Here is a 20,197-nt window from a genome sequence, read left to right as displayed (position 1 = left end):
ACATAAGGTGACGTGTCTCAATTATTTTTTTAAGGATTATTTATTTATTTATTTATTTTGACAGAGAGAGAGAGACAGCGAGAGAGGGAACACAAGCAGGGGAGTGGGAGAGGGAGAAGCAGGCTTCCCGCCGAGCAGGGAGCCCAATGTGGGGCTCAATCCCAGGACCCTGGGATCATGACCTGAGCTGAAGGCAGACGCTTAATCGACTGAGCCACCCAGGCGCCCTTAAGTGTCTCACTTATTGAGACATCCAAATATTAGGATAATCATTGGGAATGCTTATCTCCTCCGAACATGTACATTTTCTTCTTTGAGAGAGCTGTTTAAGAATAGCTAAAATTGCTTTGGTTTGAAATCCTAGAAAGCAAGGATCTGAGTATACAAAGCATTAAAAATTACCCGACAAACTATCTCATTGGTAGCTGCTAAAAGAATGCTTTCTAATGGTGAAGATCCTGTTGAGAATAGCTTATGCGTTGGTCTTCCAACTTCCCTTCTTTTGTGTTTTCTTCTTTTTTTGATCCACCTTGCCATCTTTCTCAGGTATTCAGCTTCACACCATGACCATGAGCAGGGGGTGATCTTATAGGACAGTTGCAAGCCAAGACTGAAGGAGATAAGACAAGGCTAGAGACATCAAAGTAAAGACAAGGCAGGAGTAGGGAAGACCCGGAGGGTCCTAGGAGTTGGACGTTACAAGAAACCTAGGGATCTAGGAATAAGAGGCCCACAGAGTCTGTATTTGTTCCTAGACTGGAAAGGAGATTAGGAATCAAGCAGTTAGCACAGCAAACCCAAAGCTCTAGGAGCAAAGAATGCTTGACCTTGAAGTAGATACCAGTGTCAAGGAGAAAGGGCCTTCGGGTATAGGGTCACCATTTTGCACAACTCTAGAGAGTATCATTCTTATTATCTCCTGTGAAGAGCAGGTCAAAAACACTAGGGAATTGGCCAGTAGGTTAAAGATGAAAGATGGGAGACAAATCTCTCCTTGTGATGTCTACTATCAAATATGCTCTGGGGAAAAATACTGAAATTCACACTAAGGTTATGTCTCCCCAGGACAGTTTGCATGTTAGCGGAAATCAAAGCGATAAACCAAAGGACTTAACCTTTAAATGAGGGAGATGCTGTGGGCAGGGGGTGATTTGGGGGCATTCCTGGGCTCCCCAGCACCCCTGTGTGGTAGAAGTGCCGTCTGGGAGCCTAAGTACCAAATCTGGTAATTGCAGAGTTTTTGGAAGAGCACTCCCACTCAGCTCCTCAGTTCAGTACACATGCCTTTAATTTGGTGTTTTTTAATTCAGCTCCAAGGCTGTCGTCAGCCATTTTTCCCTCTTTCCTTTAACACTGACCACCTTGTTCCCTTTTATACTCTGAACAGAGCCAAGCAGTGTGCATTGAAATCCAACATCCTTTGTGTTGTTTGAGAAATCTGAGGCTGACATCTCCGGGGCTTCTTTGTTTCTCTTGACTCTCTCCGCCGTGACCTGCCAACTCCTTTTGGCTCTCCTGGGCTTTCGTCATGTCCCGTATCGATTGCTACCCTTTTCTTTATTTGCGGGATGCTAAGGATGAACCCTGCAGCACAATGACGCTGGCTTTGGACATGGTTAGGTCAGCCTCTGACCCCGGGCACATAGGTCCAGTGATACTAGACCAAGCTTGTTGCATCAGGCACTCATAAAGGAGACAATTGATTTTTTTTTCAGACTGTTATTTTGAATTCACAAGGTCTTTTCTGGGATTTCATTCTGCTTCTTTAAACGTTCTTTTTCCGCTTCTTTTCTGTCTTAGACCTTGTGATCCTCAGGTACCTGGTTTACTAATTACCCCCAGTGCTGGCAGCTGACAGCACGTGGCCACAGTTCTGTTAATTATGTCCCCAGGCTTAGGAATTCTCTTGTAATGACATCCAATCATCTACCTCTGACTCTTGGGCTGAAAGCAGGTTGCAGGCATGGCTTCTCTTCCCCTGAGCTCTTAAAATCTATTCTTCTGGCCTAGCACCTTAAGATTCATATGCTGTGCCTTGAAGGTATATGATAGAATAGCCAAGTATTCCATGCTTTCTAAGCAAATGGTAGAGTTACTGCAGGCTCAAATAAGGGGGCATTCGAGACCCAGCCAGCCCAGCATCCATTTCCCAGCCACACAGACCATTTGGGCATTTTGGGTAGACTTGTAGTGGATGAAGACCCTTGTCTTATCTCCTTCCATCCCCCTGACCCCAATGTAAACTGCCCTAGCCCAAAGAGAGATTGCAGTTTTCCACAGAGAGTGAAATAAAAATTAAAAGGAGCCATGATTAATTCCTTCATCTGTGGATGACTGAGAAAGATTATGGCATAGGATATAAGAGGACTGGGTTTCCAGAGAAGTAGGATCTCATCAGTTATAATATTCATCCCATGAGTGACTGAGCCTCTGTTTGCCATCCATAAAATGGGGGAAATAGCTATTCCTTGTTTGAAGTGAGGCCAAGAGAATTAGTTCTGCAATCTTTCCATCAGGCTCAGTGTTGTGTGGAGGCAGGTGCTGTGGGTGTATATATGAACACGCCAAGATACGTAGATACATAGATAATCCTTCATTGATTATTTCAAGATACTGAAAGAAATGAATTATGGGTAAGGAGAACTGTTGAGCAGGGAGTTTTGGTCAATTTGGAGGTACTTTAAAGCAATTGTGATGGATGTGGGAAAAGAAATCAATAGAGAAATATCAGGAGGGATTTCACTGTAAATACAATATCCTAACAGCCTAACCAGTCATCAAAAATACTGCCTCTCTGTAATGTGTGTGAATTAAAAGGGGAAAGGAAGATTTTAACATATAAGTAATAAAAATAAAATAAAACCCACAATTAGCCTCACAAATGATGAAGCAACTATGGGGGGAACAGATAAAATTGGTCCTGGTCAAGGTCAGAGGTGTCTTATCTGATCTACAATCACAATTGCAATTTGCATTCGCTTAAAAGACTTTTAAGTGTCGTTGCAATTGATTCTCATAACGTTCATGTAAGATAGCCAAGGTAGGTTCCCTTTTTATATATATGAAGAAGCTGGCTGGGGTTTATCCAGGATCATAGGATGTACACCCAAGAATGTTTAGGATTAATCCCAGGTCATTTTTCTTGAGCTAGGGCACTTGCTACTATTCCATACTTGCTTTGGGAATTAGATAGTTTCTTTGAGGCCTCAGTTCTGCCCTAATACTTTATCCTCTTTCTGCAGAAAATCTCGTTGGTCCCTCTTCAATGACTTGGTAACCTAGGCCCATTTAACGCCAGTTCTCTGTAAATAAGACCTTCCTCTTGAGTCAGCAAACTCCCCAGGGCCACGCTGACAACAATGCATCCTTTGGCCCTGGCAGGACTCCAAACCCTCTCTTCAGCTGATTCTACCTGAACAGCCTCCCCGCCTGGAATTTCTGGTCAGTGCCCAATCAAAGGTAAGCCGACAGAAGCAGAGTGAGAAGAAGGAAGTAATTTGCGAGCGCTTAAACAAATGTATGCGCAGATTCCTGGCAAATGCATGCTTTCCCTTCCAACTGCAAGCCAGCCCTGGGTAGAAATAATTCAGATTTTCTTGCTGAGCTCACGATTATTTGTCCGTCATTCATAACTGCACTGATAAAATAACTCTCAAGAGGGATTTTTCCTTTGTACCTGGTTTTGCTGGGTCTCCTCTTTCACGTTTTCCCTCCCTAGTTATGGTGTTCTTTGCATTCTCTCTCTTTCTCTCAGTTGTTTGAAATCTTCTCAATCAATGAGCCCCCCCTCCCCCCAATCTCTCCTCACCAAGGTATTTGGGAGCTTTGGCTCTCACACAGGTCAGAGTGTCTCACTAAGGTTGCTGTTAAATATGCAGGCTAGTAAATATGCCCGCATCATGACCATGGTGTCCATTCTTTGTACTATGTTTACATCTAGGGAAAAATTATCACCATTTTCACTTCTTTCCAGCCCACACTCATCATAATTTTTCCTGACCACTTGGAGACGGAGAAAGGGTAACAGTGGCAGGGATTTATTGCTCTTCCTCGATATGTGTGAATAAATTGCATCATTCCAACGAGATCTGGACTCCTACGACAGACTCTCCCTGCCTGCTGGCTTGGCTGTGTTCTCTGTTCTGCAGACAACAAAAGATGACAGGTTGTAAGTTCCAGCATCAGAAGAGAGCAACTGGCTTCCGTTGGCAACCTTGCTTGTTAACCGGCAGCTCCGAGAAATAAGGCTCCCTGGGTCATCTGAGGACAGGCAGGGGTTGATGAGTTTGAAAGGGGAAGGAGCAGCAAAGCCAGGGCTGACTTGAATTCTGCAGCACCCTAGCGCCGTGGCCCCTCTCCCCCTGCACCTCCCTACCCCTCCGGAGCTCATCCCCGTCTCTCATCCCCATCTTGGTAGCAGGGTCAGATTGTAAGACATATAATAAGAAGCACTCCCATTTCAGAAGTTGTCTTCTCACAAATGTCTTTCTATCCTCTACCACAAACCTAGTGAGGCTGGGAGTCTCTAATGCCAGTAAGAAAAAAATCCACCTATTTGACTTGGTTCTATAGCGGACTCCCAGATGTTTAATTTTTTTATTATTATTATGTTATGTTAATCACCATACATTACATCATTAGCTTTTGATGTAGTGATCCATGATTCATTGTTTGCGTATAATTTTAACTCAATATTCCAAACCTAGTTAGGTTACAAATAGGGGATCAATTACTTTTAATAAGTGTTTTTTTTTTTTTCAATTTTAGATTTGCAGAAAAGTTGCACATACACGGTTCCCGTATATCCTTAACTCAGTTTCTAGGCGATCAATTTTAATACTTACCTGAGTTTAGGCTAACACTTTGAATAGGACCAAAGCAGACTTAGGACTTTTTAAGTCCTAATTAGTGGCAGTAGCATCTCGGCTCCTCAGCGCTAACATCCCACCCAGTGCCTCCCTCGGTCCCTGCTCAGGCTCTAGGTGAAGCCTGACCAGCATAGGAGGAATTAAAGTAGACCCAGCCACACATGCTGGCCCTCGGCCCCAAGCTTCCTTTATGGACAGCTCAGCCAGCCCTTTGGTCCCAGATCTGAGCAAATGTACATCAGGCATCTGCCTCATTTCCCAGGAGGAGTGTCCCTGTCAGCATACCTGAGTCAAGAATTATGTGCGTACTTCTCAGCATAGGGAACAACTCAGTCCCTTGACCTTGATTTTTGTCTGCCCTTTCTATGACTCCCAGGGGCTCTGCCTAGCTCCCGCTAGTTGCCTGCATGGATTCCTGATGCCATCTGTGGGCCTGGGTTACTACTTGCTTGAAATAAGGCCTGTCGGTACCACACTTTCCAGATTTTGTATCTTGACTGCTGCACTAAACTTTCTCTTGATCCCTACACTCAAAGAATGAACTAACCTAGGCCCTCATCCACACCCCTCCAGAGTGTCTCCAAGCTGCTGAAAATGACAAGGCTGTGCTTGATTACATCATGAGTTATGATGATACTCACTTTATTCAGTCCTTTTTTAAAAAAAATATTTTATTTATTTATCTGAAAGAGAGAGAGACAGAGAACACAGAGGGAGAGTGAGAGGGAGAAGCAGACCCCCCGCTGAGCGGACAGCCCGACGTGGGACTCGATCCCAGGGCCCCGAGATCATGACCCCAGCCGAAGGCAGATGCTTAACTGACTAAGCAACTGTCCCTATTCAGTCCTTTTTATACAAACATTTACTGCCTATTACCGTTTGGGCTCCATCATTGAGGTTTATGGAGATGAATAATAAAACTTTACTTTCAAAGAGCTCATGATCTAACAGAAGAAACAGGCAAGAACATGGGGCGCCTGAGTGGTGCAGTCAGTTAAGCATCTGACTCTGGATTTCGGCTCAGGTCATGATCTCAGAGTCCTGGGATGGAGCCCAGCGTCAGTTTCTGCACTCAGTGGGGAGTCTGCTTGAGATTCTCTCTCCCTCTGCCTCTGCCTCCCCACCTCACGCTCTCTCTCTCTCAAATAAATAAATAAATCTTTAAAAAAAGAAACAGGCAAGAACAGAGTCATACAGCAGAGCCATTGTTATGAGGAAGCTAGCCCAGGATAAGTGAATAGGTAGGATTCAATTCCCTAAGGGGAGCACATAGGAAGAAAAGCAGATTTGCAAAGAACAATAAGCAGCGCCATTCTGGACATAATATATTATATTTGAAATAACTACAGCACCTCCAGATGAAGGTGTCCATTATGCATCAGGTATAAAAGCCTGGGGAGAGAAGAGAAACGTGGGCTAAACTTTTGGGGTTATCAGATAAAGAAGCAAATTGAATCCTGAGGCTACCCAGAGATCATAGATAGAAGGAGAAGGGGTTCAAAGGGGGTTTGGAAGAAATCAACACTTATAGGACAAGGGGAACAACACTGAGTAATGTCAAATGCATCCTTCCGACTTGGAGTGTACAAGGCCTGGGGGACAAGGTACGTATGCAGATCCTCTCTCCCCTGAGCCTTAGCTATCTTCCTGTAGGGTCACCTGCCCAGGCAGGCAGCAGTTGGGTATCTCTCCATGCTGCAACTGGAAAAAGAATCAAGAAAGCCCAGAGTCATGGCCTCTGCTACTAAAGGCACGAGAAGACTCCTCCTCCAAGTTGTTCTGGATATCGGTTGAAGGAGGAAACTGAGGAGCAGCTAGCCACATCCACAGTCCCTGAATAGATTTCACTCTCCTTAATGTAAGGATGAGGCATGGATCATTAAGTGTCACTCTGAGAAAAGCAATCTGTGCTCCTAAGACAGAGGCTCCCTGGGAATTGCCAAAGAGTAATTGGAACTGGTAGGAGTGGGTTGGAACTTGTAAATGCCCAGGTCCCCAAAGAGCTTCCAAGACAACAAGGACCCCCAAATAGCCTGGTTAGTAAAGGATAAACTCCAGTCTGTACTTGGAAACCAGAAAAACAAGTGTGTGTGTGATCTGTATCCATACAAAAAAAAGAGAGAGAGAAATGTGCAATTGCAATAGTAGCACCCAGAAGTATAACAGACACATTGAAGCCTCCAAATTATTTCTTGTGTTGAATGAACTGAGCTATGATTAATAACGAACATTGTTGTAAAGCTCCAGAATATAGAAAAAGTGTATGAATACGGTACGGTGGATCCTTTCAGCTCCCTGTTTTCAAGGCTAGCCTACGATATATATGTGAACATTAGTTGTTCCCTGAGAAATTTGAGAACACAATCTGGGTTGCTCTTGAATGTCCTATCTGAAAACATTTCTTTAAAAACTCTCAAGTCCCCAGCAACAGATCAGATGTTCTCACTGGGCTCTCAAGCCACTTCTGTCCATCTGACCTGGAGGAGGCTCTCAGAGAGGTTTTTAAGTAGCACAGATGAGTTATTGTCTGGCCCCTGGATATCTAAAGACTGCAAGCAAAGACTGCCTTTATCCCGTTAATAGAGAAGCCCAGAGCCTTGATAAGCCACCCTGTATCTATGTGACTAGATATCCTGGAACGAGCGCACCTAGAGACAAAATACAGGAACGGACCAATCCCTGCTGACAATGAACCCACTGGTGCTGTAGTTGGGGTGGGGGGTGGGGAGAAGCCTGGAAACTGGAAGGAAGTCTGAGAATTTTATGCAAGAATATTGGAGTGCAATTTTTTTCTCACCAGTCTGGAAAGCTTTCACATTATTTGTCCTAAAACATTTCTGCAATCTCGTGCCCTGAGAATATGGAAAGAAGATTCATTATCTCATTTGATTTCCTTAACATTCCTATAAAGAACAGACATCAACGTGCCCAATTTTTAGAAGGAAAATCAGAAAGTTCATTTATTTATCCAGCAAATAGCTATCGAGCACCTATCAAGTACCAACACCTACTACGTAATGAACATAGATAAGATCTTTGCTCTTACACAGCTTGTAGATCTGAGGGAGGCAGATAATAAGCAAGTAAATGAGCAAACACACTTTCAAATTCTAATAACACTGAAGGGCAATGAATACTGTAGACTGTATTATTTGTTCAAATTGTTTGCTGCTCCTCTCTCATGCCATTAACTATGGGGCATCTCCCTGAGCATCCCCCGTCCCTGTACTAAGTAAATTGTTATTGCACTGAGATCAAGCTTGGATGTATCATGTGCTCTGACCAATGAACCATGAGTGGAAGTGATCTATGCCCCATCTAGGCAAAAGTTTAAAGAACCACTGTGTGGTTTTGCCATTGCTTTTTTTTCCCCTCTGGCTCAAGAATTGAGTGTCCCAGGGGCACCTGGGTGGTTCAGTCGGTTAAGCATCTGCCTTCAGCTCAGGTCATGACCAGGGTCCTGGGATCGAGGCCCATGTTGGGCTCCCTGCTCAGGAGGGAGTCTGCTTCTCCCTCCCCCCTCTGCCCCTCCCCCGCACTTGTGATTTCTCTCTCTCAAATAAATAAATAAAATTAAAAAAAAAAAAAAAAGAATTGAGTGTCCCAGATAGGAACTGCCTTTCCTTCCATAAATGAAGACAGCACATGGAGGAGAACCTCAGCTTTCCCACAGCCAATGTGAATGAGACAAGAATGAGAAAAAATCCTTTGGGGCTGGAAGCCACTAAGATTTGGGGACGGCTTGTGATTGCAGCATGACCTAGTGAAATCTGATTAGTACAAAGGGTATGTTTGTGTGTTGGGGTGGGGGATAGAAGGAGGTTTTTGAGATGGTCTCTGACAGCTTGTCTTAGGAGCTGATGTTTTTATTGGCCGGCCTGAGGTCACTGTGTACCCAACATGATAACTAAGTTTTCCTGAGCCTGGTTAGGCCATTCCCCTGCAAATGACACCGTATTCACAGAAGGCCTGGATTCTGAGTGAAATTCACAGAGCACATAATAGAAAGATGAATAACTGAATTTCTATGTGGATTCATGAAAATTCCAAATGATTTCTCAAACATTTATGTTTGGATTAAATCTAAAGCATGTTTTGCCGCAAGCTCCTTGTTCCTTAATTTTAAATCTGTATGGATCTTCGGGAAAATAGAATCCATGTGTTTCTCATTCATTTACACTTACCTCATCAAAATACAGTTTGAAAGAATCACTTGATGTTTTAAGCTCTTGAAATCGTATTTTCTTTCCCAAACTGGGAAGCTGCCTTTCCTGTGGTCTGCACCTCAAAGGAAGAAAATATGTTCATCCTTTTGGGGTGTGATGAGGTCCCCAGCTCAGACTGCCCCTCCCCCTTGGCCACAATGAAAAGTCCTCTTTTCAATGTGGCATCTTATCATAACGGCATTGCAATCTGCCTAATTAAACCACAATGTCCAGCCATATGGAACAAGACATATTTCTTTCAAGAAAATGAAAGATTCAAAACCCTAATATCCAACATTTCCCCAGGCACCTACTCTTTTCACAGACACTTAATTCTTTTCTTTTCAACCGGGTCAACTTCAATACTTTAGATCTTGTTTCTAACTGATAAGAAGAGTAAGTTTAGAATCTTGCTTCTTTAATATTTAGGAAAATATAAAAAACATTTTTAGCGTGCCATAACTAGCCCTTTGCCTTTTATACTGAATTATGATTTTACTCTCTCTTCCTCAGTACCAAACCACTTGGAATTCCCCAGATGTGACCTGTTTCTTCTCCTTTGCAAACATTGTTCTCACTCGCTGGAATGCCCTTATCCCCTAGACCACCAAGTATCTTCCTGCTTTTCCTTCCACACTCGGCTAAAAGTTTTCTTCCCCTGTGATCTCCACGCAATTACATGCTTCATCTTCAGTGCTCCCACATGGACATGTGCCTACTTCCATTAACATTTATCTCCTGGCGTTATAATTATTTATACGCAGAGCCATCTCCTCCAATAGATTTTGTCCTATTTGAGGGCAGGGAACAGGCCTTATTTGTCCTTGTTTCCATCTCATTGCCAGAATAAGATGCTTAGACCACCATTCACTGGTTGAATAAATGGTTAAATATGTGCTTGGCTAAATGACAGAATAGTCATTACTAGATCTTTACTGCAGTGAGAAAAATATATATATATTCTGGATTGGGGAAGCAGGGTTCAAAGTTTCACCTATAATAAAAAATATCAGAATTTAGCTTTTTTTTTTTTCAAATTAATACAGAAAAAAAGAGAGAGAGAGAACACCCCTACTGAAGAGAAAGCAGAAAGAGAGGAGGAGAGCCAGCCAATTATCCAGGGAATTCAGACAGTATAACATAGTCTGGATAGGGTGGGGAGTCAGTTCTCAACTGCTCTCCAGGTCTGCAATGTTCCACATAATTATGCTTTTATAACTTTTCTGAGGTAGTTCTTCCCCTCCCTCACCCCTTCTCTAAGCCTTGTTGCTAACCCAGTTTAAATCTCTGAAAGTGCTGAATTTTCAACAATTAAACTGAAGGCATAGTTTCTGGGGAAGATAGGGAGAAGAGCAGGTGGGGTTTTTCTTATGACTTTTCACATATAAATTATATACATATATGATTATATTTATATAAAATATATGTCTCACATGTATATCCATACACACATACACAAATATGCATATATATTTCATATATGTGACTACTCATAAATATGTATATATTATGTGTGTATATATGCGTATATATATAGAAAGGTAGTATTACATGTGTGTTTGTGTGTATGTGTCCATGTTCATTTAACCTTGGATGTGAGTATATTTTCAGGCCAATTTAAATCCAAATTGCCTAATTACCATGTTGCCTTAAAGGAAAATTCTAGATTTACTCTGTGTGGAGGACCAAAAAAAATCGATGAATGAAGCATCCACTATTACAATAATAAGAAGCACAATAAAAACTGGTTGGAGTCTAGCCTTAGTGTTTTGAGTAGCAGAAAGAAGAAATAGATGATTTTTTTAAAATGAAAAACTAAGCAGATAATTCCAACAAAATATATCTGTCTTCTTTTGAAGCAATGAAACGATCAGTCAAAAACTCCCTTTCTTTTTTTTTTTTTTAGTTTTATTATGTTATGTTAGAAACTCCCTTTCTATCTCTCCTTGACTCACACCTTTGAGAATCTCACAGAATTTTTTTTTTCTTGTTTTGTTAAACCTATGGATTGCGGAGCAGCGAGGGAGAGCTAGGGAGATAAACTTCCTTGGGTATTTTAGAGTCAGAAAATCTTGACTCACATTAAAACTGTGAGCCCTGAGAAGTATGAAGCAGTGATTCTTATCTCCTGAAGAGTTTTACAGTCATCAATGCTCAGAGTAAGCTGATGAACTGGGAGTGGGTGACCTTAATAGATATAACTGTGTATGGGTTCATTGTACCATGAAATTAAATTTTAAATCTGAATTGATGAACAAAAATGCTGGTTTGATATTTTTGAACAATAGTTTCAATAGTTTTGTAACTCTTTCCTTTCCATGAGAATTGACCTGAATTTGGGACTGTGCAAGGAAGCTTCTCACTTCTAAAGACTGTATCTGAGCCCTAGGATGAATTAGTGAATTTAAAATATTTGGGGGAGAATGGGGCTGATGATCCATGGGTGAGCGTCTCCATTTCTTTATTCCTTTTGTCCTTCTCCTTGTTCCTCTGCAGAGTCCACGTCCTCTCTTCCCTCTGACTTGTGCCACTGACTCCCATCCGGAGCCTATAGAGTCCTGCTCTGTTAACATCCCCAATAATCACAATCACCTCCACTCTTTCTTGGCTCAGGTGTCTCCCTTTCTGGTCTATGGAAATAACCTATTTCTCCTCTTTTCTTTCATAAGACAGATCACTTAAAAAGGGGTCTTCCCTTTTTCACTCTTCCATCACCCATGTACTCAATTGTTGACACCACGTAACTTAGCTTCCACTACAATCACTTAGGTAACTTGCCAAATTCCATGGCCTCCTAGCAGCCCTTGTCCTATCTGCTCTCTCCTGGCATTGGGCGTTGTTACTCATGGCCTTCTTCTTGAGTATCTCATCTCTGGCTTCTAGGAAAAGGACTCCTCCTCTTCTTTTGTTGACTACCTTTTCCTCTTTGCTGTGAGTTCCAGCATGATCCCCAAGTGGCCTTTATCTTACTCTCCTGCCTCCTGCTCTTTGCCCTCACCCTCAGTGGTCTCCTCCTTTCTTCTGGTTTTAATCATCACTGCTTCACATGACTTCCAAATCTGTACTCTCTATTTGGCCTCTCATCTGAGCACTTGCCCCACATTCTTATTTACCTTTTTTTGATACTTCCACATGGATGTCTTCTTAACAGTTCAGCAACAGTATGATTCAAAACCAAATCATCACCTATTTCTTCATACCTGCATCTCATCCTGACTTCCCAATAAAGAAGGACTAAGACACATGGAGATATAATTCAGAAACTTCCAAGTTCTGCGCAGTGAAGAGCTGGAATGGGGGAGGGGGACAATATTGACCAATCTGTGCCAGTCCCTCTGTAGGGCATTTTTAGGAGCATCTTTTCATTTGTATCTTCACTCACTTCCTATTCATTCACTCACCCATTTATTTATTCATTTAGTCATCCATCCATCCACCTATCTATCCCTCCCTTCCTTTCCTCACTCATTCAAAAAGCATTAACTATGCCTCTTATTTTGTCAAGAATACAAATATGAGTAAAACTCATTATCTCTGACTTCAAGGAATTCCGTAGGAAGAGACAAGAATTGCATTAAGTGTTTCAGGTAATGATAGAAATACTCAAAATTTGGAACACCAAGTAAGATATGGTCAGTATCATTGAGGAGAGAGAAGTTCAAGAAATCTTCAATAACAAGTGGTACAAGACACATCTTAAAAGATGAGTTGATGTTCATCATGTGCACAGGCCCAAGATGCTGCATGAACAAACACCAAGGTCTCAAACAGCCTTGTATCCTGAAGATGCAGAGGGTAGAAGACTGGCAGTCAGAACCAAAAAAGTGGGCAAGGTCAAATGGTGAAGATGCTTGCACTTATCGTGAGCAAGAGTTTGAGTTTTATCCTGAAGTCCTTGGGGAGTCGCTGAACAACATGGGATGAAAAGTTGCCAACTGGGGAGATGCAGTTTCATCTTCTCCTTGGGCTCCTGCAACCACCACCCTGCTTGGGTTTAGCATTTACTGTTCTGGCTTTAATCTCTGACCCAGGCAAGAACACAGCCTCCTCTCCTTGCCTCTCCTCCTCCCAACTCTCGGGACAGCTGGAATCATTTCCACTTTTCAAATAGAGCTTTACTAAATGCTAAAGGGAAATAAAGGGAAATTGTTGGAGAAATGTCATCTGTAAAACAATAGTCTAGTTTCCTAAGTACAGATGTATGAGTCTACCATTCTGTTAAAAAGAGCTGAGATCTACTTGTTTCCAAATCTCTTTCTACTGTTTATAGCCCCCTGACCACTGGTACCATTTCTTCTACCATCACCACTCTCACTATCTCCCCCAGCAACAGTCCAGCAGCTAGCATATGCTAAAGACATACCTAATTTCAGTTGCCATGCTGGTTACTTTCTTGATAATGCCTCATTTAATCCCAATTAAAATAAATAAATAAAATCAATGATATATTTATCAATGTTCCATTGACATAAAAGAGCTCCCCCCAAGATCACACAGCAAGCAAGTGACAGAACAAACAGTCCATATCAGCCAGCATTAGTAGGTTCAAGTTGTTTTCTGTCATGCTTGGCAACCAGAACCATTCATACAAAGGTGCCTAGCTCATTGTAGGTCACGCTAAATACTTGCTGGACACACCCAGGCTCTTGTTCTTTCTGCTGCAAAGTGTCTTCTCTTCTTTCTAGCTCCTTTGCCCAACAGAGCACTTTACTGGGATGGGAGAATAACCCTTCTCACCTCAAAGCACTTCCTCAGAGCTAAGATTCTTGTAATTCTCTTGAACAGAGCATTCTATGGTGAAGGATGGAATGGGAGAAGTGTTGATTGGACATGTAGTCACTTGTATGTGCCCCAAAGCAAAAATAATAGATGAGATTCAAGCGTGTTTTACCTCTTGTCATTCCTTTGGATTAGGGGCTTTAGGGGAAGAGGGAAGTAGTAAAAAGACAACAGCATCCTTTTCTTGTGTAGTTTTGAGAGGATTCCTCATGCATTGCGGAGGCTTTTGTTTTGCTTATTTCCAGTAATTGAACCAGACAAATCATCTTCAGATGTAAAACAAAATAATCAATCAGTTCTGGATTTAGTGTAACACTGCCAATACAATGGATTTCCAGAGGCCACATACCTCTCTCCAGAACCGACTCTCAGGGGACTTGCCAACAAGGTCCAGAGGCAGGCTGTCCCTTTCCTCAAAAAATGAAGATTATGATAACAGTTCATTATCATCATCAATGTTTACAAAGCATGTGCCATGTTCTGGGCACATCTTCAACTGTTTTGTATATCTCACAATAACCTTCCAGCATAGGAATAATCATCCCCATTTTTGAGATGAATACACTGAAATTTTGATAGTTGGGTAGCTAAATGTCACAGAGTTGAATTTCAAAACTAGGTGGCACTAATTTCCATGCCTTGCTTAGCATCAGCAAGTCGGTCTACAGGGTTACATGAACCTTCCTTGCTATCCAAGACTCAAGGCTGCTGTTTCCCATCAAGACACCTGAATGTTGTCTTCTTTTGTATGTTGAGTCCCCACCCAGGACACCTGCACGCCTGCTGCCTCTGGATTAAGACTCTGCCTCTGTCTTTGTATGCGATTGGGGAACTCCCAGGATTGGCTTCAGTCTATTAACAGCTCTTCATCAATATTCTCTGCCTCTTGTCTATCTTTCCAATCTGACCTGAAATTAACGATGTTGACTGCAGTCTCACACTCTGAATTCATGGAAATGCACAGCCTCTCTTTCTACACAAAGCTCAGCAAAGGCTTTCTACACTCTCCAGCAAGGACTCTGCCTTATATTCTGTGCCACCCACTCTGCCCACCTTGGAACCACTTCCTATCTCCCTGCCTTATTCAGCAGACACCCCTTACCGGCCCAGACAAAGAGACTAATGAAATGGGCGATGTGGCAATGTTAATGAGAAATCAGAAATCAGACATTCTGAAGAAAAGCGACAGTGATAAAGAACTGTCAACAATTTTGTTCCAGAGGCAATGACTTCACTTGCAGGGATCATAGCCACTCAAATTGGAAGGCTCCAAATTCTGCCTTCCCTGCTGTGTGTATGTGTGTAATTATTTACTTGAACATGGAAATGGAATCTTTAGAGAAGCAATTACCATGCAGAACAGACAGCTCTTCCTTCCTAAATTCAAATGGTGTGGTGCAGCTATTGTAAATTGGCCCAATTTCCTACATCTTCTCAATGTCCCAACTCTTCCTTATTGCTCAAGTGAAAAGCTGCTCAAGGAAGATGAAGTATCTGCCCATCTCTTTGCCGAGGGAATAATTATTTATAGCCTTAAGAGTTTTCTGAAGCATAAGCAATAATAATGACTTATATCTTCATCACCAGAGTCATGGTATCATCTTATTTGGCACCATACGGTGTGATCACAAAATGTTTCCACACCTAATTTATACTCTGATCCTTATTAAAACCACCCCGTGAATTAGGTATTGCTGACCCCAATTTTATATAAGGAAATAGAGGCTCAAAGAGGAAAAGCAACAGAGAATGGAGCTGGTGCTAGCTCCAGGCCTCCTGACTTCTAGGAGAGGCTTATTACATCATATCAGGCTGCGTGGGCAGGGCTTGATGACAGTTACATGGAAAAGCAATGTGGCATAGGGGTCAGACAAAAAATTTTGGAGGTAGATTCCCTGGGGTTCAAATTTTAGCTTTGGTTCTTGCTATTTCCTTGGCCTTGGACAAATCTCAACTCCATTTTCTCACTTATAAAATGGAGTTAAGGGGCACCTGGGTGGCTCAGTCGGTTAAGCGTCTGACTCTTGGTTTTGGCTCAGGTTGTGATCTCAGTGTCAAGAGATCGAGTCCCGCGTCATGCTCCATGCTCAGCAAGGAGTCTGCTTGAGATTCTCTCTCTCCTTCTCCCTCTGCCCCTCCCACTTGTATGCACTTTCTCTAGCTCTCTCTAAAAATAAACAAATCTTCAAAATAAAATAAAATGGAGCTAAAATGCCTATTCATGATACTTAGTAAATTTAAAAAAAAAAATCATGCCTGTAGAGTACTCAGGCTCAATACAATGCTTGATACAAAGTAGGTGCTCAATAAATGGAATTGTATCACAAGAAGGTCACATTCATCCTTCTATTCAGAAATATAAAAATCTCTGAAAATAAAAAAAATTTAAATAATTTATTTCACTGCAAAACCCAACCTAAGTGGATCTGAAATTACTCTTGTATTTCTTTTTTATCTTTTAAAAAGTGTCTTTAACTCTGGTTTACCCAACTTCATGTGAATATTCATGCATTTTGCTGCAGAAATATTATTGATTTGCTGCCACAGACTCCCTGGGTGTCCTCCACAATATTCAGTCTATAAACCATAGTACCTTTCTAAAATCCAAAACATTCTGTATTCTGAAGCACAACCATCCATGAGGGTATTGGCAAATGACTGTGGGTTCACACTTCCACACTAGTGGTACTAGCATTAGTGAAGGCTGCTAGGATCTCTGTTATGCCCAACTCCTCCACTATTTGTTTTTTGTACCTCCTGGGGGTGGATTAGCCTGCTAGTCAATGTGGAGTTCAGAAGTCCTGGAGCTGGGATGAAAATCTTGCAAATCTTGCAAATCTTGAAAATCTTCACAGGGATGGTGAAACTGAGGTGGGTTGGAGAGAGATGAGGCTCAAATTTTGGAGAAAACAAGCAAGGACTCTGAGTGCTGGGGTCAGAAAAAGGACTTGTACAGTGTAGGCTCTCCAAGAGGCAAACACCAAGACACAAGTAAATATGTAGGAGGTTTACTGGAGGAAACACCTATATAGGGTAAGGGTTGGGGAGCACAAGTAAATGGGGGGGCAGTCTTCTGATTGTTATGCTGGTCTGATGCTTGTAAAGGGAAAAGAGCAGAAAGGAGGGGTAGGGAGGAAGACGTCAGGGGGCAGCACAGCATGGAGCAGGTGTCAGCCAGGCTGATGGGGAGCCCTGAGTACAAGTTTGTTGGGAAAGAACTGCACTGGGCAGGGACAGCCCCGTTCTAATGCCTCCCCTTACAGACTGTGGCCTTGGCCCCAACGCTATGGAAGACCCAAAAGTGCAGCAGCTGGAGGTTATCAGATGCACTCCTCATGGCAGTTCTCTTGAAGGCAGGTCTGAGGGGCTTAGCTCTATGGCGGCCACGAAAGCCAACTTTTGTCAGAGAAGGCACTCTGAGTCTGGTGGAAATGCATCAAAATCAGAGTAAACTGGAAACAAGTAAAGTGAATTGGGAATATTATAATAATAATACTGAAATTATGGGGCACCTGAGTGACTCAGTCTGTTAAGCATCTGACTCTTGATCTCGGTTCCGGTCTTGATCTCAGGGTCGTGAGTTCAAGTCCGGTGTGGAGCCGGCTTAAAAAAAAAAAAAAACTAAAATGATAACACAATCTTTCAAGACCTCAGGGGATATATAGTCACAACTCACCTCTCTGACTAGTGGGTTTATGCATAGGCCCAGCTAGCTTAGGAGCAGGGCAGAGTTTCTGATGCCTTAGAGATTGTCTCCAGTTCACCCCACCATACGCAGGAGAGAGAAGTAATTACTGACCCAATTCCCTGTGGTCCTCCAGAACATTCACACCATACCTCCTCCTTTCAGTCTTTACACATGCTGTTCTTGGAATTCCAACACCATGCCCTAGACACAGGAGGCCCCCTGCAATTATGGCCCATGGTCTAGTACAGAGGCTGGAAACCGTTGCTTCCAAGGTCTGATGGCTCCACTCAGGATAGAAGGCTATCTTCATCCCTGTCCCTCCTTTGGCCTTTTCTACTATCCTCTGACATCACCAGAATGCTCATTTAAGAACTTAATCTAAATATTTTGGAGCTGGTCTTTATGGAGGGCAAGGAAACTTGCTGGAGTTGGCAGACAATGCAATTCAAGGGACTGGAAATCTGAGTCAATAGGTGTTTTCTTTGAAGATCAATACTAATATATTTAGTGCTATTGAACTTTATTAAATATGTATTGGTTCTTTTTATTCTCAGCCTAAAATCATTCTAAATGTATTCTGCATGCAAACAAGTATTTATTTATTTTTTTTAAATTTTTTATTGTTATGTTAATCCCCATACATTACATCATTAGTTTTAGATGTAGTGTTCCATGATTCATTGTTTGTGCATAACACCCAGTGCTCCATGCAGAACGTGCCCTCCTCAATACCCATCACCAGGCTAACCCATCCTCCCACCCCCCTCCCCTCTAGAACCCTCAGTTTGTTTCTCAGAGTCCATCGTCTCCCATGGTTCGTCTCCCCCTCCGATTTCCCCCCCTTCATTCTTCCCCTCCTGCTACATTCTTCTTCTTCTTTTTTTCTTTCTTAGCATATATTGCATTATTTGGCAAACAAGTATTTAGAACTCATGAGCGAGTTGAGAGTCAGACCGCATCAAGGCCCCGTCTCCCAGCATGTGGCGTGTACCCAGGCTCAGCTTCAAGAGTCAATGAGATGTACTGAGCTGACTCCATAACGGCTCTTGGAACACCTCTTGATGGAATACTCTCCTGCTGACCAGGTTGTCACAAGCCCTCCTAATGCCAGTGCCGGTGGAAATTGAGGACGTGCATTGAGCACAAACTATGGTACTCCATAAGCAACAGAAGTATTTGGACACTGTCATTTTGAAAGCAGAAGGACTTGAAGAAATGAAATGCAGCATGCACTTCTACAAGCGTTCCCATTTGGCTCTCGTCACAGCCCACGTCTGGCCCTCAGCTTACATTTCAGGAGAACGGCTCACGTCCGTTTGAGCTGAAGAAGAAAGATATGACTTTTTAATTACAGAAGTTAGGCTACGTAATAAATGAATCTAAAAACTAAAGAGGATATATCTCATAAACTTTGAGATCTCTTTTAAGGCAAAAGTTCTAAGAGACTCCTAAGTAAAAATTGAGAAGGTAATTATGCAGGAGTTAAAAAAAAATATACCAAGTTCAAGTTGTTCAGCCCCTGCCAGCTTCCATCCATGGGTTTAGAGAAGTTTGTGCTCTGACACACAGATGTGACTATTTGAGTTTTGACTGGAATGACTCTTTCTTTTGGGGTATACAGCATATAACAGCTTCTGTCCCTAGAAGAAAAAGGAGATGTATGCCCATCAATCTCTAGATTTCATGATAGAGCATGAAATTTTAAGTCAAGGACTTGTCGTCAAATTCTGCCTACCCAACATCACAGGTGCAATAAACATGGGCCTCGCATGCCTGATATGAAGGTGAAATATGTCCATTGATACAAAATGCTTACTAATAGAATGTGATAGAAAAAATGGCAATTCCCTCCATGACCCAAAGACCAGAATCAGAATGGATTTTGTCATCTCTGTGATTCTCCTTAATTTAAAAGGATGAATGAATTGGGATCTATGGAATTGTGGGAGATGCAGGTATAACCAAGTAGAAGAGAATGGTGTTCCCTAATCCCAGACAATTATGTACTCAAAGGTAAAAATCATCAGCACTCTATTCCCCGTGTGGGGCACCTCTCTAAGAGGGAAGGCAGGCTTCACACACGGAAAGGAGAAAAACATTCTCCACATATACCTGGCAGTGGCACTAACAGGTGGTTCCAGGGACAGATTACATAATCCTGGACCCAATAGCCCATAGTGAGTATCAGCTCTGAGAGAGTCACAGAGAAACAATGTTAAATTTTTAAAACCATTATACCGTCTCTGGAAGAATGCCCAGAGAGACCTGTATGACAGCAGAGAAGGAGCCTAAATAGGACACGTTTGTAAAAATGCATTATATCAGTAATCTATTGCTGTGTAACAAATCATTCCAAACTCTGAGGTTTTAAACAATAAATAATATTTCACAGTTTATGAGGTGCAGAAATCCAGGAGTAGCTTAGCTGGGTACAACCGACTCAGGGTGTCTCATGCGTTAAAGTCAAGGTGAGGGCTGGGGTTGCAGTTATCTCCAAGCTGGACTGGGGAAGGATCCACTTCTAAGATCACTAACATGCTTGTTGCCAGGTTTCACAGTTCTCTATAGGCCACCTGAGTCCTCACACCTTAGCAACTGTCTTCCCTCTCCTCAAGGCTGCTCAGGACATGGCAGCTGGCTCCTTTCAGAGTAAGTGA

Source organism: Phoca vitulina, unplaced genomic scaffold (assembly GCF_004348235.1).
Source record: "Phoca vitulina isolate PV1807 unplaced genomic scaffold, GSC_HSeal_1.0 scaffold38, whole genome shotgun sequence".
NCBI lineage: Eukaryota > Metazoa > Chordata > Mammalia > Carnivora > Phocidae > Phoca > Phoca vitulina.
Note: the sequence above shows the minus strand (reverse complement) of the source record.